The sequence below is a fragment of the Danaus plexippus genome, chromosome 17, assembly GCF_018135715.1.
Source record: "Danaus plexippus chromosome 17, MEX_DaPlex, whole genome shotgun sequence".
NCBI classification, from domain to species: Eukaryota; Metazoa; Arthropoda; class Insecta; order Lepidoptera; family Nymphalidae; genus Danaus; species Danaus plexippus.
In genome coordinates, this window is record NC_083548.1 from 8190017 (window position 1) to 8210946 (window position 20930).

Below are 20930 nucleotides of genomic sequence, written 5' to 3' on the forward strand. Positions count from 1 at the left end.
TGGTGTTAAAATTAATTTTAAATAATATTTAAAAAGTCTGTTTAGAATACATATATATATATATTTGAACACATATATATAACATTTGAATACATATATATTTGAACGACCATGAGAACGATCAAACGGGCCATCAGATAGTAAATAAAAACTGTTAAATTAAACTCTAAGTGAATAATTTAATAAAAGTAAAAACAAATACTCCTCTAAATCCATCAGAGTTGAAATAAAACTAACAAAAAAAAATATTTTGGTCTCGATTGTTATGAATTCCCGTATTCAAAATTTTATCTTACTAGGATGTTCAAAAATCACGAGGGGCAATTGCAACAAGCCTGGTTTCATTTTGGTCATCATATTATTTTTCTTCACACTATGAAGCTTTGTGTATAATTATCCTATTATCAACATTCTCTTTGTTTTTGTAGCATCCTCGTAGTAGAACCTAGCGTAGTACTGTAGCATTATGAATACCTTGTACTTCATATTATGAAGAACATGTGATCTCTACAAGTTATTTTTTTAACATAAACAAAAGTTAAATGTCATAAATTTTTCAAAATATTACTTTCAACAAAAGCAGAAAGTAGATTGTTCCAACAGTTAGTTATCTGTCTTGAGAGTGACTAGAGTATACATGTATACTAGATACACATGTATATGGACACATACATAACTGTAGTTGGATCAATATAGTTTTACTTTTCATAGAAATCTCGTACCAGGTTGTACCACTCCTTCCGCCTTATGAAGTCCTGGTTCCCATATCATGAAATAAACGTGACCAAGCAGCGCTTTGCTATAGAGATAGATAAATAAAATAATATAAAAAACCCTTGATAGATTTATTTTACATACTCAATAAATACTGTCAGTATTGCGAGATCGTCACCGAAGGCTCAGATGGAGTCTTAAACTTATTTATTATTAAACTTGAACCGTTAACCCCATTTTTTCTCGTTACTTATTAGTTTATCTACTAAAATATTAATTAAAAACATTTTTCAATATTCCAAATATTAATCCGAAAAAAGATTCTTTAATTTAATCTTATAAGATTTTTGCGAGTATACATTTCAATTGTGTTCAAAAATCTAACAGTGTTCTAAGTCTTGTGACTTCAATTCTTTTATAAAACCTCCTGAGGAAAGCATTTTAAACAGTAGTCAAATAATTCTTAAAAAATTTGTAGTCGAATAATTCTCCAAAAGTAAAATCAACATTTAAAAAAAATAAAAATATATTTTTAATATTTACAAAAATAAAAATAAACTTTTGTATATAAACATGCATATGTATGACAAAAAATAAAAAAAGTGAATTGTTTAAAATATATTATATACTTTCAACTAAAGCAGAAAGACTATTGTTTCGAAAGTTATTCTATCTGGTGACTCTGAGTTCCCACTGAATTTACCATCGGAAAATAACAGAAAAAGGATATTCTATAATTTCTTTTATTTCGTTATAAGGAGTTTGACAATGTGTGAATTTTAATGATATGAAGTATACATTGAAGTTGTACGAGTACATATTCTTATGAATTCTTAGATTTCGAAGCGTCCTCGTATCAATTGATACCTTAGTACTTTACCTTTATAAAACTACATGGTGCTCCTTACTAAAGGTAGTCTGTTAAAGTAATCGTAAAACACGTTACGTTTCTACATCGCGGTATCAGTTAAACACAGAATGTCTTGTAAGTCTGGAGGTGTTTTAGATCATATTGCACATAAATAATACTAATAATAAATAATACTAAATATAAATATTATAATATTAAACAGTCTCAAAATGCTAGCTATAGGTTGTATTCGCAAATTTTTGTAGATCTCCGAAATGGATCTGATAAACACGTCTTATTATGAACTACACGTGAATATTGGCTTCGAGATTGCCATGACAGCGTCGTGACGCCACAGGAGCGACTTAATGCTTTTCCTAGTAGGGACTCTATAGTTAGTTTATTGAGTAATTGGCCCCATGTTGTAAAGAAAAAAAAATTCAAATAATTTAATCTAGTCAAATTTTGAAATGGTTATGAAACAAGTTAATGAGGCCTGTAGCATCCTAATAAGATAAGATTTAAATATGTTCTTATAATTGTATCCTCGAAGAATTAATTTAAAATTTAAAAACAAAATGTGAAACGTTGTTTCAAGTCACGTTTATTTCGTTATATGAAGTACCAGGAGTTCATAAAGCCACAGAATATTACGATACAGTTTCTACGAGGATGCTATCAAAATAAGAGAAGTGGTTCTACGATAAACATGCATTTCAAAGGGTCAATAGTGAGTGATGTGTGATTAGATTTAACATTTTTCTAAACTATACTCTCTTTATTATGTTCTTCTGGTAGACTATTACGTAACTCAAAACATCTTATCGGGAGAACATAAAACTGTGTAGTTCTTTCTTATAAATGCACTTTGCTACGAAATATGTGATTGAAGACTTTTTTTATTTTCCCTGTTTCCCATCCAATGAGATAAACGTGAGTGGCGTTATTCCTTCTTGTGACAAACATGCATGCACTAACTAAGGCGAAAATATATTTTAGTGTCGGCTATCATGAAAAAAGTGAAACGAATGAATGATGAAATTAAATCAAACCAAGATATCTAAAATCAGAGAGCATAAAGGGCAATCGTATCATGATTGGTGTCAGTTTGCTCATCATTTTATGATTCTTTCCACTACCAAACCTCTAAAAATACTTATGTGTATGTTATACTTATCGTGTTTTCAAAGCTCTGTTTGTCTTCGTAACATCCTCGTAGGAGATAGTAGCGTATTGCTTTAGCATATGAGGCTATTCATGCGAACACCTGAAACTTCATTTTATGAAATCCATGTGACCTCTACAAGTTTTTCTGGGCTGATCCGTGCTGATCTTGCTAGGCTTGTTATCCAGGGCTTTCGTTCCAGCAGTCAACCCGAGCAGCCTATTAAACGTGAAACTAAATCATGCAATAATTCTAAGTACACAGACGAAATAGGTAGCACGAACTTAGCGCATTTATACATATACATTTTTTATATATTTTTTTTTACATTCTGTAAAAAAATTCCGAACAGCTTCTACGATAGTTGAAAATACCTCGTAGCTCCACCGCAACTCATAACATCTTACTAGGAAAACATAAATCTATGAGAGTGAAATTTAAATCAAATCAAATTAAATTGTATTTAACTTATTTAAGGTATATTTTGCTTCGAGATAATAATTAGTTTGTTCTAGTTAAGGTTTGGTTTGTTTTTAAAAGTATTGGCTTTATAGGACAACTGTATTTTTAATGATTTTGTTAGAATTAAATTATATTCACAATAAATGGTTTTATTTTTAAAACAAACAAAAATTTTTAAAACAAGCTAAAATTTAAAAACAAACCTTGAAACGTAGTTTCAAGTCACGTTTGTTTCGTAAAATAAAGTACCAGGTGTTCCTAAAGCTACAAAGTATTACGCTACAATCTATCACGAGGATGCTATGAAAACTAAGTGAAGTGGTTCTACGAGAAATATACAATATATATGAGCATTTCAAAGGGTCAATAGTGTGGATAAATAAAAAAGATGATATAAATTAAATTGTTTAATGCAAAAAGTTGTGAAGTTAAAACCAAGCTCTTACGCCTGAGTTTTAAGTTTCTCATAGAATAAAATAATATTTGAATTCATAAAATATCAAACTGTATTACTTTAATCACCATTGGTTATTAAATATTATTATAATACATTACAATGGTATGTAGTTAGTGCCTATAATACAGGGACCCTTGTCAGCGTGTTGTCCAATGTTTATTATTATTTATATTTGTGTAGTGGGAAAAGCCACACACTATGGATTAAAATTTCAAAAAAAGATTGGAAATGTCATGCACACGATCAGGATATGAAACTATAACCAACTTCCAGAATGAAATAAATTAACATCTAATTGTCATTCAAGATATATAAGCTGCTTCTGCGATAAATTTTTGCCTTCGTAGGTATCTCTTCTTTATTTTTCAGTGGAATATCAAATACATAAAATAATTAATTTATAAAATATTTTTTGTGAGTGTCTTCGTAAATTAAATTTAAGTTGTTAAAGGTTTGGGTTTGGAATAATAATTAGTTAAAACTTTTTAACACAAGTTTCTGTAGGTTTATAAGAAAACTATAGTTTTTAATGTTTGGTTCGATTCCTAAACATATATTATTATAAAAAATATTATTATACTAAGTGCATAGGATTTGATTAACCTGATTGTTTTTTTTATTGTACTCTCACTGGAAGGTAGATAGTATAATGAGAATTATTTTATTTTATTTTAACTTTTTCAGTAATATAATAAAAAATAACTAATCGTGGATACAGCTATCCAGCTTTTGGACACCCAAAAATAAGTTAATATTTTTTTTGAATTCAAAATAAAGATTATTAAAATTAAATTAACTAATGTAGGGAGGATTACGCAAGTCCCGCCCAATAAGCTCCGGCGTCCTGGGATGTCGACAAATTTGCTCCTCCTCTAGGGCGTTCCTGTATAAGAGTGAAACTGCTATTGAATCAACAGGTGGTTTGTGTATAGATATTTATGTGAAACTTTCTCTTTCGCTTTAAATTATGTTCTGCAAGGGTTATGATATCCTGGTAACTATGATTCTGAATTGTTGCGCAATCGTTTATTTCAGAGAGCGTGGTGATTTCAAAACTCATTTTCTTTCTCTGATTTTTAATCCAAATGTTTATTGGATCTTCTTTCATAATCTTACATTAATCTTTTTAATATATATCTGAATGGAGAACTTACATATGTATTTAGTAGTTATTTATATGTATTTATTAAGAATTTTTTGTACACTCTTTTGGTGCTCAGGCCTGTCATTTCAGAAATTTATTAAGTTAGAACTGAATACATAGTACTTGGCTATCTTCCTATAAATGAAAAGTTTCCTGTATGATAAATGCACCATTTTTGTACGAACCTATTCATTATTTCCTCGCCCTTTCTTTTTCTGCATTATACATTTCTCAAACCCACGCTCTCCAATTTTATCCAAATTAATTCATACCAAAACGTGTTTACCAATTAGTCTTCTCTACGAGTTTTGACAGAGTTCAGAACCAAGGTGCAATTTGATAGAATCTGACTGAAGGTAAAGACTGCAGCTGTCTACAGAGGACTGGACCTGATCTTTGTAGATATATAGAACCACCGAGTATAGTACAGCCCTATCTTAGCAGTTTCCCTGATGCTGCCTTAGCCTTAGACCCAACGAACAACCCAAAGTTAGCTTTCAAGGTTATCTCGCTATCAAATATGACCACAATGTCCTACCGTTATAACTCAACCTGATTCCGCCGTCTCGACCAGGAACAGAAATGACATCACTTTACAATTATGTTGTCATATGGGTAAAAGAAAACACCCATCAGCGAAAATAGAGTTGCAATTCCAGTATGTTAAGAATTCCCAGGCTACGGTAGGCTATCAACAAACATATTTTTAATTAGGTAGGTAGGTAACCAACTGAATTTTAACAGCCAGACAAGGCCACTAACATGTATAAGGTATTGACGCCTTCAGAAAAAATTTGCTGCGGCCTGAACCCTAAAACATTTTGCCTTTCTGGAAAACATGGAGGAATCTGTTTCTGGGGAATATGAAGAGGGGATGCTGAGGATATTTACGGAGAGTAGGCAAGGTGGAACATGGTGTGATGATCAAGTTGAGACACTTTATAAGAAGTATGCCCTTGAATCATTTTGCACGGTCTTTCAGGTCGAAATTTTTGCGCTTCATCAAGTAATCGAAATTGCAAAGCACTGAGACAGGAGAAAACGTCCGTGAATATATTCAGTGACTCATGATCCGCAATGGAAATGCTCGCTGGCACAAATGTTACACAGAATTGGGTTTCAGGTTAGGCGTAACCTCGAAGAGAGAGCTAAGAACAGCTGGGAGCGCATTCTTTTTTTTCCTTCATCCGTTAAAACGTTATTCACCACTACTCGTAACATATTACCAGGAGAACATAAAACCAAGCCAAAAATGTTTTAACTGGAACATGAAAGTGAAACTAATTCATTGATATTTATTTACTTACTTATGTTTGTGTGAGCTTGTGCTGGCTGGCTTTAACGATTTTTCTTCCTAATGCTGTTAAAATGTGGTGGTTATTCATAGCGATACTTTAACCACAAACTGCTACTTTCAGAACTATGTAATGTTTTCGTCCATCAGTCCATACTAGATAGACGACAAAATAAAAAAAGAAAAATTATAATTATAATTTAAATGAAACTAGTATTATTCGGATTTACTACGCGGATTTTATTATTAAAAACTACATAATCCCGACGTTTCGGTTACTTTGCAGCAACCGTGATCACGGGCAGACGAGGTGTGAATGTCTGTCAGTTGGTCCTTGTTATTTATCATCCACCGACATCGATTTCTTAATTTTCTGGCGTACCGCTCTGGATGCCGGCAGAATGCGCTCACGGTGTCTTGAGGTCCTGCGGTGTGGTTTCGGACATGGGATTTTATATTTTTAAGAACGGGGTCCCAGGTGTTTGATAGATTCCAGCCATCTTCTCTATTGAAATTGGGATGTTTTTTAATTTCAATAGCCTCGCGAATTAATCTCGGTATATACTTGTCTTCCCGAGCGAGGATTTGAGGTTTATCAAAACGAATGTAGTGGCCTGGTTTGTCCATTGTGTGTTCACACATTGTGTGTTCACAGACAACATCGGTCGGATGCACGGCAGTTAGATTTTGAAATTGATGTTCTGAGTTACGAAATACAAAAATGTTTGTCAAAGACAGATTGGCAAAAATGTTTTGATATTATTAATAAACGTGAACAATTCACGTATAATCAATCGAAAAATAATAAAATTAATAAATTTAAAAAATTAACGGAAAAAATAAAAAGTTGTAATAGTAATGGCAATAATTATATAATATTTATTTAAGTCGGGCAACACAAACATCGGTAACTGTTGTCAATCTGTCAAAACAAACTTTAGATAAAGAAACCGTTGAGATCCTTAAAAAAGGATTGAATTTTGCACCAGTGCCATCAAAATTACCGTTCGAAGACATTATCTGTAACGTTGAGGAATGTCTTCATAAAAATCATGTCACGAGAGAAGAGTCTGAAGCAATCCGGCAGGATGTTTCGTATGTTCTGCGCCGGAGCAAATTGCCTCGACAAAATATCTCTCGTCAAGAATCGGTTGCACTCAAACAACTTCGCAACAATGAAGACCTGACTGTCCTCCGTGCAGATAAAGGGAACGCGACCGTAATAATGGATACGAGTGATTATAATAATAAAATAATCGAAATACTTTCAGATAATTCTATTTATAAAAAAGTTAACAAAGACCCGACAACTAAAGTTTTAACAGAAACAAAATTTTTAATAAACAAATACAGTTCAAAACTTAATCTTGATATCAAATCACTCGTACCATCGTGTGCAAAACCTCCAAAATTGTATGGGTTACCTAAAATCCATAAACAAGATGTTCCATTACGCCCAATAGTAAGCCAGATTGACTCACCAACTTATAAACTGGCTAAATTTCTTTCAAAGATATTATCACCACTCCGGGGCCACACAAAGTCATTCGTTAAGGATTCCTACCAGTTTGTCAAAGATTTAAAACACCTAAAATTGAGCGACAATGACAGTATGGTCAGTTTCGATGTACAGTCATTATTCACTAGTATACCTGTTCTTGACTGCATTGAGATTGTAAGAGGTAAGTTAAAGGATATAACAATATGCCTATAGAATATGCAGAACTATTAAAGCATTGTCTAACATCTGGCTACCTCATGTGGAAGGATGAATTCTACATACAAGTAGATGGAGTTGCAATGGGTTCGCCGGTTTCCCCCGTTGTCGCTGACATATTCATGGAAGACTTCGAGGTGCGAGCCCTTTGCTCTCCTCCTATAAGACCTTTAATATATAAACGGTATGTAGATGACACCATCACAATATTAAATAAAAATAAAACATCTGCTTTTCTGAACCATCTTAATTCTATCAATAGTAAGATTCAGTTTACTATAGAATTGGAGGCAAATAATTCTTTAGCTTTCCTTGATATACTTGTCGTTAGGAATCCTGACAATACTTTGGGACATACTGTTTATAGGAAACCCACACACACGGACAGGTACCTCAATGGTAACTCACACCACCACCCTATACAGTTAGCTACCGTTGGCAAATCTTTGTTACAGAGAGCCCAACACCTTTGTGATGCTGACCACCTAGAGGCCGAGCTGCAGCATGTAAAACATGCTCTCACAATCAACACCCTGCCCGTGCTTCGCCAGCATCGCAAGAACCACCTGAAGCCACCCACAGTTGAACGACAACCTGCGATACTACCATATGTGAAGGGAGTTACTGACAGAATAGGCAACATTTTGAAGAAGGTTTCCATTAAAACTATTTACAAACCACATAAGAAAGTGAGCCAATTCTTGAGAGCAATCAAGAGTAACATTTCTTTACAACAAGCGGGTGTATACAAACTCGACTGTGACTGTGGCTTGTCATACATTGGACAGACGAAGAGGAGCATCGGTACAAGGGTTAAAGAACACATCTCAGACATCAAAAACAGGCGCGCGTCGAAGTCAGCAGTGTGTGAACACACAATGGACAAACCAGGCCACTACATTCGTTTTGATAAACCTCAAATCCTCGCTCGGGAAGACAAGTATATACCGAGATTAATTCGCGAGGCTATTGAAATTAAAAAACATCCCAATTTCAATAGAGAAGATGGCTGGAATCTATCAAACACCTGGGACCCCGTTCTTAAAAATATAAAATCCCATGTCCGAAACCACACCGCAGGACCTCAAGACACCGTGAGCGCATTCTGCCGGCATCCAGAGCGGTACGCCAGAAAATTAAGAAATCGATGTCGGTGGATGATAAATAACAAGGACCAACTGACAGACATTCACACCTCGTCTGCCCGTGATCACGGTTGCTGCAAAGTAACCGAAACGTCGGGATTATGTAGTTTTTAAATAATAAAATCCGCGTAGTAAATCCGAATAATACTAGTTTCATTTAAATGAATACTCGCGAAAATCTTAGATCTCATTATATAATTATAATTAATTAATATCGGTAGTTATAATCGGTACCTATAACTCTAAAATCCTCTCTTTAATAAAATTTTTATACTCGCATTTTTTAGGAACTGAATAAGCTAGAAATTTGTTTATTGCAAGAGAAATTAAAAAAAAAATCTAAACTATTTTTCCTCGTAAACCGCTTCTTTTTTGAAACGATGACCTAACTCAAAACATCTTACCAGGAGAACATAGAATTGTGTAGTTCTATAGTTCTTTCTTATGACAAACATTGCATGCACCACGACGAATTATTGTGAAAAAAATATTTTTGTCTCGACTCCCTTGAAGAAAAGGAATTCCCGTATTCAAAATTTAATCAAACTAGGATGTATAAAATCAGAGATCACAAAGGGCAATTGTATAAAGTTTGGTTTCATTTTGGTCCTTATTTTATATATCTTCACACAATTGAAGCTGTAAAAATACCTATGTGTAAAAATACCTATATACTCAACGTATTATCCAATGTTCTCTTTGTTTCCGTAGCATTCTTGTAGCAGATCGTTGCATATTGCTTGAATTCATGCTACTTCATATTATAAAATACACGAGATCTCTATAGTTACAGGTCTGACAATGTCTTGTTAATGATACATATTTATTGCAACTTATTATATATTTCTGTTCATGCCTATGTCTATGTGTGGGTATATATCAAATGAAATAAATCAAATTATAATGGTAAGACCAATGTAAGGACTGACAGTTAAAAGTACTATATGAAAATGTGTGTATATATGGTTTGTAACCCAACATTTAAGTAGAATGCCTATTTCAGAAATTTATTTATCTAACGAATTGATTGTTTTTTAAGATTTCATTATATTTTTATGTTACAATAAAATATATCTTTTATCAAAAAAGGGTTAAATATATTCTTCCTAGCAATTTTTAACAATCTCTTCATAGATTGTACTTAACTCTTAAGAATACCTGGTCTTTTTTGAAATTCTAGTGTATAAGATCTTTTAAACCTTTTATTGCATAGCTTCTATCGCGGGCCTTGAGCGCGGAGACCGAATTCAGAAATTCCGTAGCGAAAATTTCTAACACTTATCGTCGAACGTCGTTTCAGTTTGGCAAACTGCGGCACGGTGTATGTGTGCGTGCGACTACACGAATGAAGGTTAACTAGCTGCTAACTGCTCACAACTGATTCTATCTCTTTCACACACAACGCTAGGTGCTTTTTGTCTTCGTCCACGAGTAAGTTCAAGCTCGCAACTAGTTAGACCTTATCGTGTATGTATATGGTGTTAAAATTATAAAAAAATAATTACGTGACATCACGTGTTAACAGACTAGCTGACGAGAAGCTTGTGATATAAATACAGTAGTGGCATCACACTAAATAATACACATCCGAGCAATGAGCACTCTCAACCGTATATATAGTCAGCAAGCTACAAAATACTGATAGCGCGACTCAAAACTCGTCACTGACACTTATCATTATATTATTTTATTACGATTTTATTGAAATAGATAGCACAAGTTACGGCATCTCCAAAGAAAAAAAGAACAAAGAAAAAAAATACTGCATTATATAAAATAAATATATAATAATAATTGCATAAGTTGATAAAATGCTATGAAAAATCTTTACCGCGGCAGTCTCCGAGTGCCATACGTCTATTTTTAGTCAGTTTACGTCGGAAGGACATTTGAAATTATTTTACATTATCAAATTTTTTATATGTTACTTATTTGTTTATATTTCATATGTATTTTAAATTAAATTTTCAATTATGTATTTTATTTTAAAAGTTTAAACTTCCAAATAAAATCTCCGTGAGTTAAAGGTCTTGTATTATTTTTATTTACTTTATAGTATCGTAAATCCATAAATCTTTATCTATTCAATATATTTTTTTGATCTCATAGAATCTCTCACTTTAACTTATCTCCTCTCCATACTAAAAAGGTAAAAAAACTTAGAAACGATGTAAATGAAAACTTTTGTATTATGTTTTATAATGTATGTTTGTTTAGATAATAAACTTTAATTGTTTAATAATAAGCCTTTGACTTCAATTGATAAATAATTTCGTAGCAGATTGCTACGAAAGTGTGAGAAACAATACTTGATTTTTATAAATACCTGTTTTTCTATACAGTCAAATATTCTTAACTGAGAATTTGTTAGTTTTGTCTGGACTGTTAGAGTGGACGTGTTGAGATGAGTATTTTGAAATCATGGCCATAAGCCAGGTTTCTGTAGGAAACTTTACATGGAATTATTTATATATATTTTTTTTTATATATTATATGTATACTAGCTTTTGCCCGCGACTTCGTTCGCGTGGACTTCGGGTGTCTCCGCAGCCCGTTGAGATGCTAGATACTCAGCATGCTGTCGACGTCGATCCTGGGACTGTTCGGGTGTCTCTGCAGCCCGTTGAGATGCTAGATACTCAGCATGCTGTCGACGTCTATCTTGGGACTGCTCTGGTGTCTCAGCAGCTCTTTGAGCTGCCTCACGCTCTGCTTGTTTAAGCCTTCGCAGTTCGGCTTGTGGAAACGTCTCGTTAAGTCTAGCTACTTTCATAGTTCGAGCTTTATTAGAGCTTTGGGAAAGATTAGACTTACGCTTTCGCGGCATAATTCTAAAGTACGTGTTGTTTCTATACTTCCAAAAAATACAGTACGGTAGATATTGTTATGATTGTACTTTAATGCAATCCTTGCCTATTTAATTAACCTATCTATATAGTAATTCAATTATCAATGAAGTAATTCGTTATAATTAACCTATTTATATAATTTGTTATAATTAACGGTAAATAACCTATCTATACAGTAATTGAATTATCAATGAAGTAATTCGTAAAAATGAAGTATCTTTTTGTACGTGTAACTCCTAACCAAAAAGAAACCTGGCAATAACTAACCTTAGGCCTATATTACTTAAAGTAGGCGACCATACGTTTTTATCAAATCGCTAGTGCCTTGAAAATTCGCAAAACGGACACAACCGTCAACGACGTCTGCCCTCACGCGTCTGCCCGCGTTCGGGTCGCGCACTCAGCGATGAGCCACTTCTTCCCCACCGTACCTACCCCGCTCCCCCCACGCCCCGTTCGCCTGGCGCCGCTGCCGGTATTTATCACCGAAACGATATTTATCGCCGAAATTGCTATGACTCTGCATTTTAAATCTGTGATATCTTCGAAAATATTTATTTAATTTACATGCTGTAAAAAGCCATATTGATCTTTATTAAATGCACAATGTATTTAAGATACTTAATTGGATAAGGATTAATACTGTATTGCTTAAAATCGCTTCGTAAATAAGCCATTATTTCTCGTACAAAGTAAAGGATAAAAAATGGTTATTGTGGGTTATTCCTAAGAGATAAACATATACCATCACGGACATTTTTGTAGACCTTTTTAAGTTGTACAATACTGTAGTAAATTGTTTTGATCTATCTTGTAGGATTCAGTCAGCGTTTGCAATGTAAGCGCAAAAAATGTGTTTTTTTTTTACGACCTCACATTAAAAACCTCAAAAATGTTAGCCTATGTGTTATTCTGATGTATAAGCTATATTGTGGTAAAGTTTCATTCAAATCCATTCAGTAGTTTTTACGTGAAAGAGTAACAAACATCCATACATCCATACTTACAAACTTTCGCCTTTATAATAGTAGTAGGATATTACTCTTTACTTACTTACTTCCATTGTATTTTACTTTTATTTACTTGTTTGTTTCCTCTTGTTTATTAGAATTTCTCAGCACTTCAAATGCTAATGTCATTAAATTATAGTTTGATTCTTTAAAACTATTTGTAAGCTAATAAAATTCCTAAAACTTTAAATTAACAGAAAAAAATGTTTAACTATAAACATATCATTTTGTTTTATGAAGATTTTCAATATCTTACAATTATAATTCCGTGTAGAAGACTATAAGTTAAATCATTTTTCTTGTTCTGATTATTGAAAGAAAATGTAAAAAAAACTTTTTTAATATTCTTGGGAATACATTTTGTAACTACATATTATTTATACCTTAAAAGCCTCTTTATTTATATGAAACATTAGCCACAGTGGGCCGTCCTAATAATTAAACCAGAATACTTAAATTTGATCTTCTAGTATGCAACGCTATCAAGAACGTGACTCCCATACTATGATACATTAATCTGTAGTGAGATCAATATACTTTTTTTTTAATATACATAACAATCTCGTATCAAATCGTAGCATAGTACTCTAGAGCTTTATGAATACCTGGTACATTATATTATGAAATAAACCTGACTTAAACTATGTTTTGTTTTGTTTTAAAAAGAACGAGAAAATTAAAGTAAAGTATAATTAATGATTAGCAAAAGGTGGCGATGGCACACCACACTGACTCGCTCCACACTAAATATGTTTTCAAACTTCTTAAATATGTTTGTCTATATCAACTTGCTTGTTTTTTTCTAGTTTACTCATTAAGTAAAATTTTTTTCTAAAATTCTAAGTGTGTTATCTAATTACCCATATAGGGTGAAATTCTTTGATATTTTATCCATACAACGGTCTTGCCCTGGCGATGTTAACTTTTTCATATGTTTCGAATAAGCAACAATTTAATTTGGTTTTCTTAAGATATTTTTATTTCTACTTAAGTCGTTAGTTGAGCCGTAAACAGTCGTATCAGTGTTGCATATAAAACGTGATTATTCAATTTATGCTCAACTTTTATGCAGTACCTCAACCCAATAAATAGATCTTACTCTCAGGAGGATATAAAACTAGGAAGGTGATGTTTAGTTTCTTTTTTGTTCAGCTTAATAATTAATATTCGAACGTTCTTGAGGTGTCACTGCGAAATAAGATTTTACGTTTTGCACATGTCGTGAGCGAACAGAAAAGTTGTAAAGGAAATGAATAATCATCACATTTAATTGAAAAATTTTCTTTTACGATTTTTTTGCATATCATGAACTCTTAACATCTTATTAGGAGAACATAAAACCGAGCGGGTGTGCTTCACTAGAGAATGAAAGTGAAACTATACAAATTTATTATACGAAACTTGTATTTGTGTGATGATTGATTTCTATGTGTGTGTGTGTGTGTGTGTGTGTGTGTGTGTGTGTGTTTGTGTGCTGGCTGACTTTCATGCTTTCCAAATGTAATGTTAAACTAATTAAAAAGACTTCTTCTGATCTTCTTTACAATCGTTGAGATATCGCTCTCCATAATATAGTCGTTAGAATTGTACGGACTGCAGATTTATTTAATTCATATTTTGAAAAGCATTAAATTAAGACTTACCTAGACCTGCTCCGTAGTACTCCATATACTAATATTATATAATTAAAACTTTTATTCATAACAGTGCGCTTTATCGTTAACATATATTTATGAAAGAGCCATTTACTAAGGAAGAAAGAGATAAGAGGTTTATGTCAGAAGCAGTTTTTTATTTACGGATTTGACAATTAATTGTTTTACATAAAATTAAGATTTTCGGATATATTACAGGTTTTTTTCTTATTTTATATGTACATGATCTTTGAATGATGATGAATACTTTGGTTTTATTTAAACGAAAATCATCGATATTATTAATAGTTGATTTATGTTTTTTGAAGTTAGTTTTAGAGTTAAGTATCCTGTTTGCGTCGAAGAGGTTTCCATTCCATTTTTGAATTTTAATTACATAGTGAGTGGAAAAAGGGACAAACAGTAAATAAAACACTAACGCGGGTCACTATATCATACAAGGTATTACATGCAATACAGTTGATGTTTTAAGAATTCAAATTTATCTTATTTCATGAGAATCTTTTATAACTTGGGTATAAGAGTCATTGTTGTTACTAAGACTGGTTTCAGATTCTTAGCTATTTAGATATAAAGATTAAATATATGACATCTTATTTTATTCGAGCACATTATTCAGGCTTTTAAATACCCATTTGTACATTATATCGTAGGATCAATGTTCTCTTTGTTTTCGTAGCAGTTTTTTGAGGTGGTAGGGCCTAACTGTGGTTAAATTACTACAGCTCGACCGGGGAAGTACCACCTTCTTACAGAAGATCGGCGTGTAGTCCATGGGCGATGGTCAGTACAACCCATCAAGTGGGCCATCTGCTCGTTTGCCAACTTTCACATTTAAAACTAAGCACCCTCGTAGCAGATCGTAAGCTTTATGAATACCCGGTACCTTACGTTATGAAATGACATGACTTTAAACTACATTTTGTTTAAATTTTTTAATTTTTGTTTTAAATAAGGCGAGCAAATAAGTTATTTAAGTATAAGTGCATTAGAGGCAGAACAGGCGGGAACAAAATACATATCATCATTTTCTATATCGTGTGTGAATCAGAGAATTGATCAAAGTTTACTGTATGTACTTTTTTCAGTTATTTTTAGTCAAAGTATTATTTATACCTCGAAAACTGATTGAGTGCAATAATTCGAAGTGGAGAGACGAAACAGGCTGCACAAACAAAAATGTATTTAAAATATTTAATATGTAAAAAAAATGCTGTACAGCTTCGAAAAATATTTTTTTTACTGATCTCGCAGCTACTACGCAACTTATAACGTCTTACCAGGAAAACATAAATCTATGAACGTAATATTTCACTATGAAATGAGAGTGAAATTGAAACAAATAAAAATTATTATAACAAATTAATATGTATACATATTGGACAGACGTGTGTTTTTATTATTTCTTTTTAACAATACATATGTATATGTGTGTGTGCATTTGTGTGTGTCATCGTGTCAAAAAAAAAAATATATTGTTTCATTGTTATTTTATGAATATAAAATTTTATTCCCGTGATTATTAAGTTACTGGAATACTGTTACTGGAATCTTGTATTATGAAACTGATTTTGCTTTCATAAAATAATTTGTATTATTTTCAAGTTCGTAGAGCAGTGGACGATCGTCGTTCAGTATTGCATACAAAACATGATTCCAAAGATTTTCGCGAGTATTCATTTAAATGAAACTAGTATTATTCGGATTTACTACGCGGATTTTATTATTTAAGAACTACATAATCCCGACGTTTCGGTTACTTTGCAGCAACCGTGATCACGGGCAGACGAGGTGTGTCAGGTGTGGCCCGTGATCACGGTTGCTGCAAAGTAACCGAAACGTCGGGATTATGTAGTTTTTAAATAATAAAATCCGCGTAGTTAATCCGAATAATACTAGTTTCATTTAAAACATGATTCCTCAATTAATGTTCATCTGTAATACAAGGTTATAAGGTCAGCGTATATAAAACTATCAAGGTGATCTTTCAACCCTTTCATTCAATTTTCAACCCATTTCATCACTTTATTACATGATTGTAGATTAGGGTAGGTTAATTCGACGATCCCCCCGAGAGCTGCCACCTTGTCGTGGTGGGGGGCTTGAGTGCTCCAGTGATCCCCAGGGCTTTACCGGCAGGTACTACCATACCGGACGGGTCTAGGGTGAGGGGTCAGACTAAGAGCGGCACAAGCGGTGTCTAAATACATAGTTTCACTGTTATATTTCCAAAAATTACGATTTTCCATACGAACATTCATCACCTGTTTTTACCCCAATTTTCGCTCTAAAAAGTAGCCTATGTTCTTTCATTCCTAATAAAGTGTCTAAATACAAAGTTTCACTGTTATATCTTCAAAAATGACGATTTTCCATACGAACAGTCATCCCCTCTTTTTACCCATTTTCCCCCATTTTTTGCGATAAATATCAAATTTCATCAAAATCGGTTCACTGGTTTAGGCGTGAAAGCGTAACAGACAGACAGGCAGAGTTACTATCGCATTTATAATATTATAATAATAATAATAAAATAATAGTATATAGTATAATAGTATATAGGATATAGTGTGGATTTAATTTTTAATTTATTATTTTTTAATCATACATGAAATATGAAATATTTAACGCCTAAATAAGATTTGGTTTTTTATCTCTGCCTTTACTTTATAAAACTACCTGTCTATCTTTTCTTTTATTTACTTTTTACTGGATAATGCACGTTCCTTTTAATAAGTTTAAATTTAAAAAGAAATTGTGAAACGTTGTTGCAAGTCACGTTTATTTCGTAGTATGAAGTACCAGGTGTTCATAAAGCTACAGAATACTATAACACAATTTGCTACGAGGATGCTACGAAAACCCAGAGAATTGATTCTACGATAAACATACAAATATGCATTTCAAAGGGTCAATAGTGCAGACTTTGTGGCAAACATGCATGCACGAACTAAGGCAAAACTATATTTTAGTGTCGGCTATCATGAAGAAAGGAATTCCCGTTTTTAAAATTAAATCAAACTAAGATATCTAAAATCAGAGAGCATAAAGGGCAATTGTATCAGGCTTACTGAAAACTAATGTAAAAAACAGTTTTTTTTTCTTCTGGGATTTTCTTAGACATACATATTGTAACAATGTATTTTGTCAATCTTAAAATTCTGCCTGACATACATATCTTGAAAACTAAGAGCAGTAGGTGGTTGTATCAGTATTGTAAACAAATCAGAATACTTAAGTTTGTTCTCCTAGTATGCAACGCTATCAGAAACGTGAGCCCCTACTATGTATTTATACGTAACTGTAGTAAGGTCAATAAAGTCTTACTTTTCACAGCAATCTTGAAACATTATGTACAACTCCTTCAGACTTATGAAGTCCTGGTTCCCGTACTATGAAACCAACGTGACCAATTTTCGAAGTAACTACTGGTGATTCCTTTGTAGCATCCATGATCAATTGACAGACGAGATGAAAATGAAATCATATACATGTTTTCTAATAAGAAAATAAATAATATAATATATCATTACTTAATTGATTTAGATTTTTTTTAGATCCATGTTTTTCAAAAAAGAGTGACGTCAGCATACCTGACGTCATCAATGACCTTATTCTTGATTGTAGTTACGATCTGACTCGTGAAGGTAACCACGTGGACGGCTAGACGAACCCCTTACTTCGAAGAGATCCGTACCCTGCAACGGCTCGAGCGAGACCATCTGTAATCTGTATGTACTCTGGCCTCTATTTATACCAACATTGTTGTGACTACACTTACACAGGCGGCTACGCAGGTGGTTATGCGGCTGGCTGGCGGTGTCCTCCTTCTGTGAGACGGTCATGTCCACGAAGGAGGCATCTGAGCGGGAACGGGAGGATGCGGTCGATGCACCCTCCCTCCGCAGACGACGGACGGGGGTGCGCTGGAGGCGATCAACGCCTCCAATAGCGCCCCTGCAATCCAGGCTGGGGTCAGGCTGGTAACCCGTCTCCTGTGAAATCCCGGCGTCGTTGGTGCGATCCTAATTGCCGGGATCGCCCCCTTTCTCCGAGGGGGTAAGTCCGGTCTTTGCCAGGACCGGCCAGTCGCTGGTGTGCCCTGTCGCTGACAGATCCGGGGTGCACCAATATAGCGGCCGATGGCTTTCGCAGTGGTTTTAGTGAGTAGGGACCTCCCCTGGTCCAGTCTCACACATCCTCTCCGGCCCCACCAAGGCCGGTTAGACGGCTCGTAAAAAGAGTTTCCATGCGTCATCAAAAAAAAAAGGTGGTTATGCGGCTGACACCTGATAGATAATTTCAACTACCCAACTACTATTTCAATTATTATTAGTAGTATTTCAAATAACAAGAATTACGCCGCCGATATATATTTTTCCAGTTAATTTTAGTCAAAATTGATTTAGTGTAATAATTCGAAGTAGAGAGATGAAACTGGCTGTACGAAGTAAGTGCCATTATCATTTATAGAAAAAGAAATGCCCTCTTCGAAAGTAATTTTTTTTTGTATTGGTCTCTTAGCTCCGACGCAACTCATAACATTCTACCAGGGAAACATAAATCTAAGAAGGTGATGTTTCACTATGAATTCAGAGTGAAATTGGTGCTACGAGTATATGAACCAACATATTGGACAGACGTATGTTTTAAATTTATATCTTATTTTACAATATATAAATTTACATATTATATACATATTGTTTGTGTGTGTTCGTGTATCATGGCCATATTTATTAGACCTTATTTATTTATTCATTTTTTTTTTGCTGTTGTGCGTCCAGACGTCGTATTTTTACCAGAATTCAAACATAGTTCTATTCTCCTTTTAAACAGTCTTTGATTTCGTTTTACTTTTAACAATAATTATGAATACCAATAAGTTTTTATAATAATTGCTGACAGCCTCAACTTATTTTCATGTTGCATCCGTTATTAATGCTGATAGCGCCGATATATATAATATGTATTTCATAACTTTATTACATGATTGTAGATTAGGGTTGGTTATTCAGACGATCGACCCCACAGATGCACTCCTATATCTCATATACCTTGAAAGATTTCAAGTTGTGTAAAAAAAAAGGATAAGAGAAACATATGTTTGTGTTAATAAATTCTTATAATTAATTGTCATCTCAAAGTCTCAGAATTACAAAGAAGTGAGAGAATTCTTTCAGCTTTGTCTAAAAAAGCCTGATTATAAATATGAATTATAAATAAGTACACATTAACATACATATACACTTGTATAAATATTATTCATAGTATCTCTACGAAATATTTGAAGCGTAGTAGTGCTCTTTTCCTTTAGTGACTTTACTAGTGCCCTTATTACTAAAATAAACGTGCATACCTAATAATATCTTGCATTCACACACATAGACGATTCACAACGAGCAATTTTATATATTCTCAAGGTATTTCTTTTTATAAACCCTTAATCAGAAATGAATTTTATACAAAAATAACCAGCCGGACTTTCTACAAAAAGGATTAATTCAGAAAAGTTTCAATGTAATTTTCAAACTGTCTGTTTAATGCAGAGATCTCAATCAAAATAATTAATCAATCAAGAAAAGAAAAGTCGATGGAGATCTCCTTCACAAAGTTGATTTTGATTTAATTGATTGCGTAACACCGCTACAACTCACAACATCTTACCAGGAGAACATAAAACCAAGCCGATGATGTTTCACTGGAAGATGAAAGTGAAATTTATCATTCATATGTATTTATTACATTAAACTAGTGTTTGTGGGTCGGTTGTTATTATGTTTGTGTGAGCTTGTGCTGACTGGCTTTATCGATTTTTCATCCTATTGCTTTTATAATGTAGTGATTCACAGCGATACGCTAATCACAAACAACTGACTCTTACTACTATGGAATGTCTGCCTCCATCTGCCCCTAGAAGATTGATGTCATAATTAAAAGAAAAAAAAAACAAATATTAACAATTAACTCTACTTGTACTATGTATCACTCTAACATCCTGTTTGTCATAAAACTTAATACTCCATTGCATAGTAATTGAATAAAAAAAAATCAAACAAGAAAATTCCAATTTTCGAGAAAAAGAAACAAAACTAAACTAAACTAAACTTTCTAAACCATTGCCTCTCAATTTATGATCTTCTGGTAGACAATTTTATAGAACAACCTGACTGTTACGTAACGATCTGTTACCTAACTCGAAACATCTTACCAGGAGAACATAAAACAGAGTAGTTAGTTCTTTAATGTGCTTTTGCTACAAAATACGCGTGCCTCATGATTTCCTGGTTTCCCATCCGCTGAGATAAACGTGACTGACTGTGGCTTGTTTGTTTTTATTTTTTATACATAATCTCTACAAATACAAATTACAAATATTTGAAGCGTAGTTAGTAGTGCTCTTTTCCTTTAGTGACTTTAGTAGTGCCCTTATTACTAAAATAAACGTGAGTACCTAATAATATCTTGCAT